General features: G+C 34.9%; 1 protein-coding gene across 1 annotated transcript in view; it reads right to left on the reverse strand.

The window, feature by feature from the left end:
* LOC134795733 (uncharacterized) overlaps window positions 1–10,376 on the reverse strand; it is a 180,597-nt gene extending 170,221 nt beyond the window's left edge. The window contains exon 1 of the mRNA XM_063767682.1: window positions 10,122–10,376. The gene's annotated coding sequence lies outside the window, so the exon portion shown is untranslated. The remainder of the gene's footprint in view (window positions 1–10,121) is intronic.
* Between the last annotated feature and the right edge of the window lie 3,713 nt (window positions 10,377–14,089).

Raw genomic sequence — 14,089 nt, forward strand, 5'->3', positions numbered from 1 at the left:
CATACTGTTCTACCTTAGAGATGGCCAGGGGGCGCCACAAGCCTTCAGTAGGAAGTGCATATACTTGAAAAATTTGACTAATGTCGCTGTGGCCCGGTGGCCGAGTGGTTCAGGCACCTGCCGCGATAGCAGAGGACGCTGGTTCGATTCCAGCCTGGGGCACTGGAGGCCTTGGTCACTTTTTCTTAGTATATGACATTTATTTCAGTTTATAATTTATATAGTAGTGTTTCTACTTGATAAAAACAAATTAAAATATTTTCTGAAAAATAATTTAATTTGTTCAAATACTTCATAGTATTGATTGGCAGCGCCATCTCTCTCGCTAGCTCGGTATCATCATGAGAATGATCCAGATAGAAGGTTCGAACCATACTGTTCTACCTTAGAGATGGCCAGGGGGCGCCACAAGCCTTCAGTAGGAAGTGCATATACTTGAAAAATTTGACTAATGTCGCTGTGGCCCGGTGGCCGAGTGGTTCAGGCACCTGCCGCGATAGCAGAGGACGCTGGTTCGATTCCAGCCTGGGGCACTGGAGGCCTTGGTCACTTTTTCTTAGTATATGACATTTATTTCAGTTTATAATTTATATAGTAGTGTTTCTACTTGATAAAAACAAATTAAAATATTTTCTGAAAAATAATTTAATTTGTTCAAATACTTCATAGTATTGATTGGCAGCGCCATCTCTCTCGCTAGCTCGGTATCATCATGAGAATGATCCAGATAGAAGGTTCGAACCATACTGTTCTACCTTAGAGATGGCCAGGGGGCGCCACAAGCCTTCAGTAGGAAGTGCATATACTTGAAAAATTTGACTAATGTCGCTGTGGCCCGGTGGCCGAGTGGTTCAGGCACCTGCCGCGATAGCAGAGGACGCTGGTTCGATTCCAGCCTGGGGCACTGGAGGCCTTGGTCACTTTTTCTTAGTATATGACATTTATTTCAGTTTATAATTTATATAGTAGTGTTTCTACTTGATAAAAACAAATTAAAATATTTTCTGAAAAATAATTTAATTTGTTCAAATACTTCATAGTATTGATTGGCAGCGCCATCTCTCTCGCTAGCTCGGTATCATCATGAGAATGATCCAGATAGAAGGTTCGAACCATACTGTTCTACCTTAGAGATGGCCAGGGGGCGCCACAAGCCTTCAGTAGGAAGTGCATATACTTGAAAAATTTGACTAATGTCGCTGTGGCCCGGTGGCCGAGTGGTTCAGGCACCTGCCGCGATAGCAGAGGACGCTGGTTCGATTCCAGCCTGGGGCACTGGAGGCCTTGGTCACTTTTTCTTAGTATATGACATTTATTTCAGTTTATAATTTATATAGTAGTGTTTCTACTTGATAAAAACAAATTAAAATATTTTCTGAAAAATAATTTAATTTGTTCAAATACTTCATAGTATTGATTGGCAGCGCCATCTCTCTCGCTAGCTCGGTATCATCATGAGAATGATCCAGATAGAAGGTTCGAACCATACTGTTCTACCTTAGAGATGGCCAGGGGGCGCCACAAGCCTTCAGTAGGAAGTGCATATACTTGAAAAATTTGACTAATGTCGCTGTGGCCCGGTGGCCGAGTGGTTCAGGCACCTGCCGCGATAGCAGAGGACGCTGGTTCGATTCCAGCCTGGGGCACTGGAGGCCTTGGTCACTTTTTCTTAGTATATGACATTTATTTCAGTTTATAATTTATATAGTAGTGTTTCTACTTGATAAAAACAAATTAAAATATTTTCTGAAAAATAATTTAATTTGTTCAAATACTTCATAGTAGATGTCATAATGCTTCGAAATAAAGAAGAATTGGCATAATTCACTGTCTCGAGTACGATGTTTAATAATAAAAAATAATAATAAATATTTAATCATAACTAGGTATGCAGATAATAAAAGATCTTCTCGACGAAAATCAACACGATACTTAATTAGTTTACAGTAATTCTGGAAATAATACGTAAATTATATCTTCATTATTTATTAATTATAATGAAATAATAAGGGGCACATTTCAAAACTCACATTCGGTTAATTAAATGTCATATTGTGAGTAATGTAAAAAAATTAAATTTAGATTAAATCGTTAAATAAATAAATTAATGAAATACTTAATATTCTTATTAATGCATATATACGTATAACCTTAACTAACTGCCAGAATACTTATTTAGCCTCAAACCTGTCAACGAAACTAACAAATTGACTAACTATCGCCTAAAATCATTACTTAAATTAAAAGCTTTGTTCCAATGTCAAATTAACAAAGTGATTGATGATGATCATGCAGTGTAGGCAGTGAGGAAGCAAGGTGTCGGCCTTCGCACAAATGTATTCATGAATAAATGAATAAAGTCATCAGAGATCATTGGAGAATAGTGATCTGGTTTGCCTTTATCGCTTAGGTTGTGTTAATCGGGCGTAAAGCTTTAATTAGGTCAGGAACAATGGAATTGTGTCTGAGTTAATACTGAATAATCGTCGTTAAACTGCCTATTATACAAGTTGGCTAAAAAATAACTGCATTTCCGTTGCCGGGGAGATTTGGGATTATACTGAGCAACTTTTACTATGGGACCAACCCCGAAATCGCGAAAAATGTTTGGCCGTTTCATACATTTTGGCTGGTCCATTTTCTATGGGAGGGTAAATTTTTTTCGCAATTTCGGAGTTAGTACCATAGTAAAAGTCGCTCAGTATAATCCCAAAACCTCCCTGGCGACGGTAATGCAGTTATTTTTTAGCCACCCTGTATAAACTAATAGTAACATCGACAAGTTTTAAAAATTGAGAAATGATTGATATGGATTTGTTAAAATTTCACATCTTTGTATGTGAAGCGATATATTCTGAAATGAAAACTATTTGTAAAATAAAGCTGAATTATTTATATTAAATTGCCCAAGTGTTTGAAGTTCTCTTCAAATGCTTAGCAGCTACATAGCAAATGACTAAATGAGATAAATATATGTGACTTACAGTATTAATTTGCCTGGCACATTTAACCCATTAGCGGCTGAATTATTTTTATGTCGCCGATTTTGATGATTTTCAGATATATTAATAAATTAGGCCTCAGAAACAGAAATATGAAATTAAAATTTAAATCCGACCTGTAGTTTAGAAAAAAAATACTGATGCCGCATGGCATCGCTAGCCCTCTACCGTGTCAATAAAAACATGTTGTTATTTGTCAGCATTTATTGAACATGAAAGTTATAATCACATTTGGCAAAAAGTCCTGCAACATTGTTATCTAGATTGGCTTTTACACTGTTCCAAAGCACATTCTACGTACATCCTCAGCACATGGTACCAAATATGTAATGACCAACACCATCATAGCGAAAATCATCAGCAACTCGGATACCAGTCTGAGATTGTCGCAACCCTTGAGGACAGACTGTTTATTAAGAAGTCTGCATACGTCTGTATACTAATAACCAGCAAGTGATAAAAACTGTCATCACAACGTAGCTACAATGCCTCAAGGGCCTATTTTAGATTTAAGCTAGTTATTAATTTCGTTTAGTAGTACCACTGTATATATATTGTACGTAGCTTGATGTTCCCAATTCTACTATATTGGCTAGAAAATCAGTGGCTCGGCGTATAGGAAGAGTCGGTTTATGGTTCTATCTGAAGTTCTCTATGGAATGGAAACCGGGATCACGATGTCTTAGATGTAAACAGCATCACCCTACCACACCAGATATCTTAATAACAACCAGTGATGTTACTAATGAAGTAACAACCAACTAAGTGGGTTGGACCTAGATAGACTGTATGGGCAAGAGGTTCAACATAGCCACTAAAACTCAAAATCCTTACTTTTTTGACAGTAATTGTATTCGAGATTTTTAAAAAGCCCGATAAGATTCTAAAATCATGATGAAAACGCTAACAAATAGGGGAAAATAAAACATAGAACATGTAACACATATCAAGTGATAAGACCACATAAGCGGCTAATGGTGCCGTACGGCATCGGAGAATTTTCTCATGCCATATACAAAATCTGAAATCAAAATTTAATAGTCTATGTATATCATTGCATCAATTATACATCCCACGTCCTGATAAAATACATTACATAAATATTTTACCAGAAAACCAACGATTTCTGACCAGTTTACTTAGAATAAACACCAAAAATTTGTATTTTTTTCTATACCCAATTTTTGGGTACCTGAAACCAGCAGGAACAATTCAAGTTGCTTAAAACATGTAATTAAATTGATAACTGGTATCCTTGAGTATGTAATTAATCACAAAACTCCTTCATTTTCTGCTTATTGTATCTTTAGAGAGCGAAATACTAAGCACAGGAAAAGCGATGCCGTATGGCACCGCCAGCCGTTAATGGGTTAATATGAAATACTATGTGTTTTTTTCGTATTTGCATTTAAGAATTGCCTTTCTTTAATCTTTATCTCTCAATTTTTATATATTTATTTATATTTCGGGCATCTGAGAAACGGCTCTAACGATTTCGATGAAATTTGCTCTTACCTCTAGAAAAACGCGCATTTTTGAGCTTTTATATGTTTTCCGAGGAAAGCTCGGTCTCCCACATATTACTCTATAAAGCCAACACCAAATCGCTGGCCCAATATTACAGGGTTCTATGTTTCATTTTTATCGAACTGAAATAATTATCATAGTGACATTAAGTCGAATTTCAACTATCTTGATAATGTAACATAGAACCAATAAAGTAATATTGGGCCAGCGAAATGCTAATTATTTTAACAGTTTAAAAGTCTAATTAACACAGTCCTAACTTTCCAATCTTTGATCTAATGTTTCCTCCACACCCAGAGATGCGGTTATCTTGATCCTATGTAAAAACTCCGGTAGTGATCCCTATCTCACAAGTAATTGATACTTGGCAAGCAATTATAGCCCCAACATGATGCTATGCCTTATTCAAACACCTATTAGGACATATATAGGCGTTCGTAAAAAACGTACATGTCAACATAAGGCGTCAATTTATACTTAGATCAAAAAAGAAGATAAGGGATGTAATTTATAGGAGCTATTTAAGGAGAGGTAGTTGAATGGAAATTTGTAGTTTTAAAATTTTATATTTAACTAGGAATTCTTATAGCTGCAGTTTAGCTGTTTCCGCGTGTCTGTCTGTATGCCACAGGCTTTTTATTCAGGAAGAATAACGACTGAAACATTTGAAAATCTGTCAATATTTAGAAAAACCGGACAAGTGCGAGTAGGACTCGCCTACCGAGGGTTCCGTATTTTTTAGCATTTGTTGTTATAGCGGCAATAGAAATACATCATCTGTGAAATCTTGCCGCTATAACAACAAATACTAAAAACAAAATAAAATAAATACTTAAGCGGTGTTCCCATACAAACGTGTTTTTTGCGTAATGGTCCGTACCATCGTGCGCGAGTCCGTCTCGCACTTGGCCGGTTTTTCTCTCTGGATATTTCAAAAAAAGTCAAACGAAGGGGAATAGCTATGGTAAATTTTATGCATGCAGCACGGATATTATGGTCGTGTATGTCTAATTGTCTACGTGACAGAGTGATAAAAACATTACCCGTCTCATTCAATCACGTGGTGTTAAAAAGTGACACTTATTTTATCACGTGGATACCTAAAGCCATCCATAATTCGCCTGCAGGAAGGAAAGCTAAGTGACATCCGTAAACATCTTTCTAGAGTTAGACCAAGAAAAGTCTGTAAAGATTTTGATGGTAGCACACGCAGTGCAAGTGTTATTTTAAACGTCAAACTTCTATGAAATTATGATGTAGGTATATATAAATAACACTTGCACTGCGTGTGCTATCAAAATCGTTGCAGACTTTTCTTGTTTTAACTCTACATATACGATCATTGCGTCGGTGGTTGCTTTTAATCAGAGTTTCGCAAATTGGTCGTCTCAAGCCGGCTCCGACGCAATGGCGAAAGTATTGCGTAACGTCGGCGTGTGGGGATATAAAAGTGATTTCCTCTTATGAGGAGTGGACCTGTGATATGTGATAAAGCCTTTTTAGTATTCTTTATGGCTCTACACAGTTTTTTAGTCTAGGCATTTTGTTGAACTTACTTAGTGTAGTTACACGAATTATTTCTAGAGAGACTGAACATTTGCGACATGGGTTTATTTATTAAATTAAGTATGTTTTAATTGTTTTACTTTCAGATTAGTTAAAACAGAAATATTTGTGGTAGATTATTAATGTAAATTACTAAAAGACATAAACAGGGAATATAAAACTAAAACTAACAACAATATTGTTTTTTTTTTTACGATGGCTTGTGTTTTTGTCTTCTGTGCCTATTTGATGTATGGTTTTGTTGTGTATTAGTTTTATGTTAAGTGATGGAGGAGAGTAAGTAGTCTTGGTAGTTCTAACCCGTTACTTAGTTGCGTTCTTTTGCATGCAATGAATGTTCAATTGTTCATCATCTCAAACATCAAAATCAATAAGAAATTACTTGTTTGTTGTAGACCAAAAGTATTAATCATATGCAGAATATAATTTAGAGAACATTTTATGTGACAGTAATAATTTTTAGAGTTCCGTACCCAAAGGGTAAAAACGAGACCCTATTACTAAGACTCCACTGTCCGTCTGTCTGTCTGTCTCCAGGCTGTATCTCATGAACCGTGATAGCTGGACAGTTGAAATTTTCACAGATGATGTATTTCTGTTGCCGCTATAACAACAAATACTTAAAAGTACGGAAACCTCGGTGGGCGAGTCCGACTCGCACTTGTCCGGTTTTTTTTATTAACATTAAATAATCAAAAAGCAATTGTACAAATTAAATCCATCCCATTTTTCCGCTCTAATAAATACCGCCTGATTTAAAATCTCGTTTAACTTGCGCATCTCGGGCGGTCGTGATTCGTACAAGTAATTATTTATTTGAGACGATTCTAATGACTTTCCACTCTACTATCCACTGGGTAATTAGGGTCGCAATTACTTGTTATAATTTTGAATATTTTTTGATATTTTAGTAGCTTATTAATTCCAATTTAATCCCAATTTGAGTAGGTATGACTAAGAGTTTTGTGTGAACATAAATAGACTTTTAAAGACTTTTCTAACCGGATACTTATACCTATAGGCATGTTTAACCATAAGGTAAACCTTCTTCTTAAAAGCTGTATGATGAAAGCATTAAAATGTATCTTATGTATCCACATCGTTAATTAATTTAATTACATTATCCACAGAAAAAAACGCTAGTTTATCAGAACATTTATCCAACACATTTATGTCATTCTCGCAATTTCTGGCCATAGAGGGGCCACCAACTTATTGGTGACGAAAAAACCGAGAAAATAAATTTAATCCAAATAAGAAATAGTTTCTCCGATGGGTCAAGGAAACGAACATTTAATGGTTTACCTCATTTATTACGACAAAGGAATCATATTGTCTATTGATTACATTATTCTCCATTTCCTGCTTACTAAATATTTCTCAACAAATGCAGTTGATTCAAAATTAAAATTCAAAATAATTTATTTCCTTAAAAACTTTTTGACAATATGATAATAAGGTAGAAACTTCCTATTAGGTAAATAATACCTTTATAAGGAAATCCCGCTCCTCTATAACAATTCGTCTAGTAAATAGTTAAGGTCTAATTTAAAGTAAATAAAGTTAAGTTGACGAAGCAATAAGTATTTTTCACCTAACGGTCCCGATGCAAACGGTCGCGCACCTGGCCCCTCGCCACAGCACCTGGCAGGGCCTCTACGACTTTACTACTGTTTCAATTCAATATAAATTAAATTAAGCATAGGTAACCGAAAACTCGGTACATTTAAAACTAGGTGAATCCATCAAAATAATAACGAAATTGATTTTGTTAATTATTGGGTTGGGCCTTTATCTCTTTATCTTTTTTATTTGTACTACAAACATTTTGTTTCCCCTCATATTTAAATATTAACTTTAAAGGTACCTATAATACCTATAATATAGGTAAGTATAATGTAGGTGTATTACCTATAATATAGGTAAAGACCTATATTATAAGGTTAGAATTAAGACATGTTTTTGTTTCGCGTATAATATCATTTTTTTGTAGGTTCGTAGATATATTAAATGTATATATATATTTAAGATTACAAATATTATTACTACAGTAAGAAAATATTAGGTTAATACCTAACCTAAGTAACGCGTGATTACCTTCATTGCATTTGCTGTTAAGCGCTTAAAAGTGCGATAATCACCTATTAAACCACGGTACATATTATCATAATAAGTAGCTTTAATCCCCAACACACGTATTTAACATTTAAAGGCCTTCAGGGCTGATCATTTAACAATAACTCCATGTTTACTAACAGAGTTCACTCGATTGATCTTGAGGCCAATGAATCAATGAGAAATCATTGTTGCATCACGGCGAATTGTTCGTTTCTAAAGAATTTCAATGTGAATGAATGGTTGCAAATCTTTTGTTATTCACTAAACAAGTGTAAATAGATTGTTTAAAACCAAAATATTACTTTGCTAATCCGCGAAAAGATAACGTGCTAGTCAATCAGTGCTAACCCGTTATACTTACTTGCGTATTTTTACATGCAATTAATATTCCCACCCTCCCACCGCAAAAATAAATACGCAAATAAATATAACAAACCACCACCAAAAGAATAAACCTCGACACGTGTTTCGCCTCTCTACGAGGCATCCTCAGGAGTTGTTGACGGTCTGACGCCCGGCAACGGAACAACGGCAACGGGACAACTCCTGAGGATGCCTCGTAGAGAGGCGAAACACGTGTCGAGGTTTATTCTTTTGGTGGTGGTTTGTTATATTTATTTGCGTATTTATTTTTGCGGTGGGAGGGTGGGAATATTAATTGCATGTAAAAATACGCAAGTAAGTATAACGGGTTAGCACTGATTGACTAGCACGTTATCTTTTCGCGGATTAGCAAAGTAATATTTTGGTTTTAATTAGTATGGATTTCCGCAAAGTAACGCCTGATTCTATTCACCAATAGATTGTTTGTATTTGTTTGATAGTAAACCAGTTATTTACGTATATTCTAAATTAAGTAAATTAAAAAAATGGACGGTAAAACTACTAGGACTACAATTAGCGGGTTATTCCCCCATTTTGTTATCAAATTTGGCATTTTTCTCTGGTATAACTAATTTAATAATTAAAAAGTCGAAGGTACCTACATATAATTTAGCTGATTAAATCAGGTGAATTTTTCAATAGAAAATACCTCACTGTCAGGGGCATGATAAGAAACAATAATTAATTCGTTTTAAGTCACAAATTATTTAAATAATAACATTATAAATACGTGTACCTATATAATATTGTGCGTCTTTAATTCTAAAATTACACCTAATATTAACAAATAAAAATAGTAATATCCAAAATATAATACCAACCTGGCAAGAATCAAATTAATGGGAACATAAAAAGTGTACACAAAACTCAGTCGCTCGTTAAAGTCTTATTAAAGCAAAACAAGTTACGGCCAAAAATACCTTCGATGACCTAAGCCCGACTTTTTACCTCAACCGCAGACTTGTGTCATGTGTGTCGACTTAATAATATCCTGACATCGGATTTTAGGGGGCAAAATTTTATTATAGGTAGGTTTCTACATCGATAAACAAAATTCTCGATGCTTTTCCCATATACTAGTGATCGCTGCGAGTTTTATTTAAAAGTGCGTATAATTTTGGAAATAATTATATGAATAACAAGTCTCAAATACCCTTGGAAAATAAAGAATAAATTAATTTTTATACATTCAGTAAAAATATATTTTATTTATTTATATAGAAAAGCATCGATAGTTGAGTTTATTGATATCGGAACTTCCTATTTGTCATTAAATTTTGCTTCCTACAATGCGATGTCTAAAACGCCTAACATATTGCAAACTAAGTACCTAAACCTTTCTAACATTTAATGCAACAATGCAATCCGCAAGTAAATACGTATAGTGTATAAGGATTAAGTGTCTGTAAAAGCAAATGTATAACAAATACATTTTAAGACAATTCTACTAACAATTAACTCGAAAATTAAATAGTGAATGAATTCGATAACAGGAGGACAGGTTCCGAAATCAATCGGACTCACCTTGACAGTATAGATGTTTTGACAGCTGGTTCGCATCAACAAAGCAAACAATAGCACTTGCACAAAACAGGATACAATCCTCTTAACATCCTTTAAAACTTCCAATAAACTGTAACAAAATAGTAAACACCAAAGTTCACTGCAGCACTGGCCGAAAAACTTAAAATTCACTGTTCACTGTCTCGATCGTTTTAAATTTCGAACGCTGTGCGGCGTGCGCTCGCGTCGAAAATCGCGCGCAACACTGACTCGCTGTCCGCCATTTTCTAGCGGCGTGGTGGGGAATAGGAAATAAAATGGAAAAAGACTTCGGTACCTTATGTGGTACTAAGGTTTCGCACTTCGCGTATCAGGGGACAAAGTATAATATGTAGGTATAACAAATAGATTAAGGAATGCGAATGCTTCTGATTATACGGTTTTTTTGCTTTTGCGGTGAATGTCCCCTTACAATAATAAGGTCAAATGATGGTTAGATTGCATAAAACTGCGGTGAGGTTAGTTGGAGGACTAGGGGGTTCGAATAAGAAAAAAACGAGAAAATTATATGAAATATATTTTAAGTTTTAGGAATTGAACAAAATGGAAGGGCATTTTTTAAATTATATAGATTTATAAAGTAAAAGAATCTTGCACTAATTTTATTCAGAGTGAATCACCAGGAAAAAAATGCATCATCATAAAATTCTTAATACTCAATAATTACTTTGGGACTTGGGTATCATCCAATATACCAAAGTTCTGTAATGAAAATTTCTGTTAGGTATCCCATGAATATGGCGTTTAGAACAACGATTTTTCGATTTCAATACATGGATAATAAACTAAAAGAGGACACATTTTTAAATATTAAGGTTAGAAAATAAGAAAATACTTTTAGAAATAGCTCCGAAAATCCAAAATAATGTGTTCTCTCCCATCCTCTAACTTTTTAACCTGGTATACAAAAAATATAAAAAATAACAAAAATAAAGCTTGATTAATACTTTTCAGATTTTTTTATGAACATTTTGAATTTTTTCCTACAAACTGGATTTTTGGGCATATGACACATATGTGTTTGGCGAGATATATCGAGAAGCCCGTTACGGTTTAGATCTTATCTTTATACGACTTCGAAGTTATTATCAAAATACTCTCGTACGTCACGCTGTTTGGTGCATGCAACATGAAGTGAATCACCGCAAACATCGTCAAGGTCGTATCAAAACCATAACAATTTGTTAATTCTGAATTGGGCTCCTGCTCTATCTAAATTGAAAATCGTAATTAAATACCAAAAAAATTAGGAGAATGTTGCCACTTTTTACTAGCGCGTCTTGTATTTATGTAAAAATAAGTAAATAAAAGTACTTTTTTAAATCGTAGGAGTAAAAATACCAATAAATAAATTATCTTAGCGTGTTTATTTATAAAAAGGAAATAAGGAATTTACTATTTTACAAACAAATTATTCCAGTGGCAACATTGTCTTACTTTTTTTGGAATTTAATTACGATTTTCAGTTTAGTAGTTGAAAATATCTATGTGCCGAATTATGTAGGTAGGTCATACGCGGTTATATGATAATATTAAAATTAATTACAATTTTAGTCTTAGGATTTTTGAAAACCTATCTTGTTCGGTGATATTGGAAATGCGGAATAACTTACCAAAATAGAATTTTAGCTACCTATCTACTTTTTTTTGGCAACCAGATATTTTATTTGAATTAATTTTGATTGAAGGCCAATTCATGCAAGGTCTTGAACCGTCTAAACCTATTTAGAAAGCCTAAAGGAGGAGCCCCAGCTCCTTATACATCTCCTATGGTTGTACGATCCTACATCTTTAGTCGAGGCAATTTTATTTCGCATGTAACAGTTGGTGTACATATTTTCTAGGCGCTTGGCTAAAATAATATAATTTATTTTAACTCCTTCCACCATTTACTGTAAGTACCTCTAGTGTAAATTTCATTCGATGTCGTGTCGTGACGTACGCGTTTGGGTTAAGTGTCATTTTGAATGGGATTTTGAGTTTCCAAAACGTCCCGCTTGGCAGTGTTGGGCATTCAAGAATAAAATAATTATTTGAATAAGAATGTGTAGGAATAAAATCATCTCGATTTTATTCCCGTCAAAAATATTCAAATAATTTTGGTCGGGAATAATTCCCATGAGAATTTTTTTTTATGAGAATAACATATTCTTAATCAAATAAATATAATCATGATTTTTATTCCAAATAATATTCCACGAATAAAAATGTGGTCTGGGTACCGTGTAGGTACTAATTACGTATAGTTAGGTAGATGTAATAGTAGTTAGTCTCTTGTCTAATTTATACCTATTTTATGGAATAAAATCTTACAAATGACTGTCGCATAGTTTCAGTAACCGTATTATTTTTAATTTACTAACCAAATCATTAGGTTCAATTTAGCTGGTCTAGGGGCCTAGGGGGCCTGCTTTAGGGGGCTTGCGCTCCGACAACGAAGCGCTTTCTGTCTCTATCACTCTTACATATTAGTGCGATAGAGAGACAGAGATAGCGTTTCGTTGTCGTAGCGCAAACGTTTGGCATGTTGGCTAGGCCCCCAAAACAGCTACATTGTACCTAATGATTTGGTTATTAAATTAAAAACAAAAATTGTCGTCTTGGCTAGGCACCTTGGGTGCGTAGCCAACATGCTAATCGTTTGCGCTACGAGAACGAAACGCTACTCGGGAAAAAAGTACATCTCATTTTTCATTCATCGAGGTTCAGGTTTCATACATGAGTAGTGATTAAAATTTCGCCATGTCACGAGTTGATATTAAAACTAGTCGAATTCGCCTCATACCTATTGTTTATTTCCTTTGCTTATGATACCTCTCGTCCTTGCTGGGGAGACGTATTCAAAAATGAAAACTTAAACAAACTGATACTTTTTTTTTTAATACGAGTACCTATTATTAAAAAACAAAACCTACAGATGCAGTTAGTTTTTTTTTAAGTCGTTTGAATATTTTTTAAGATTTGTGCGTAACATGAAAAAAATAACTACCCCCTTCCCCCTTCCCTCCCCTTCCCTTTACATAGATGATCCCACATTTAACATTTAGACATCACGCGCGCGCGAACTCTCATGCAATTTTAGTTACATTGCGAACTGTTGGTTACGTGCATTTCAACCAGCCGATCAAAGCCCGCAATGTAATGAAAGTCGCATGCGAGTTCGCGCCCCGTCTAAATCAGCCCTTAGGTTCATCTTTTTTAATCATGAGAGCGATTTTTGCAGTACCACTGTCACATTTTGATGTGCTTGTAGATAGTACAATTTGAGTACATTTGATTTGTATTCATTTGACAATTAAATTAACCATAAATATAGTGTGGTCGTGCCAGGGAGTATCTACTCAGCACGACCACGACCTGTATGTCGCTATGCCAAAACCGTGCAAGTACATTTTTTAAAAACATAAGTACATAAAAGTACATTTCTTTTCATGAATATGAACCGCAAAGGAATAATAAAATCATCCGTGGACGTGCTGTATAGTACCACACAAACATAGTAAGTACTTAATTTTATTTACTTGTTTACCGGCGGTCAATAATTTATGCTCCATTTATTTTATTTTTAATAAAATGGTAGAGTTATTGCAATAAAGCGCTACCACTCGACTCCGTATCGTCCATGTACCTACAATCTCGGAATACAATATTTCTATGCCTACAATGTAATGTAACCTCTCAGAATAGGTCCAAAGTCTCGATAGACACCTGTAGGTCTACAACCTACTAACCTGACCCAGACCCTATCATGCTGACTATTGAGGGAAAACAACTAAGTATCGTAATAAATTGCCAACAATGCAAAGATCGGCTCTTGTGGTGTTATATGTGACATTCCACGGGTAAAGGTACCTTATGACGGTAGGCGCTTATGTTATTATTAACGACGCTCCAATACCAGTGCGGTGCTACGCGACGTAAGCGCCGAC

Source organism: Cydia splendana, chromosome 12 (genome assembly GCF_910591565.1).
Source record: "Cydia splendana chromosome 12, ilCydSple1.2, whole genome shotgun sequence".
NCBI classification, from domain to species: Eukaryota; Metazoa; Arthropoda; class Insecta; order Lepidoptera; family Tortricidae; genus Cydia; species Cydia splendana.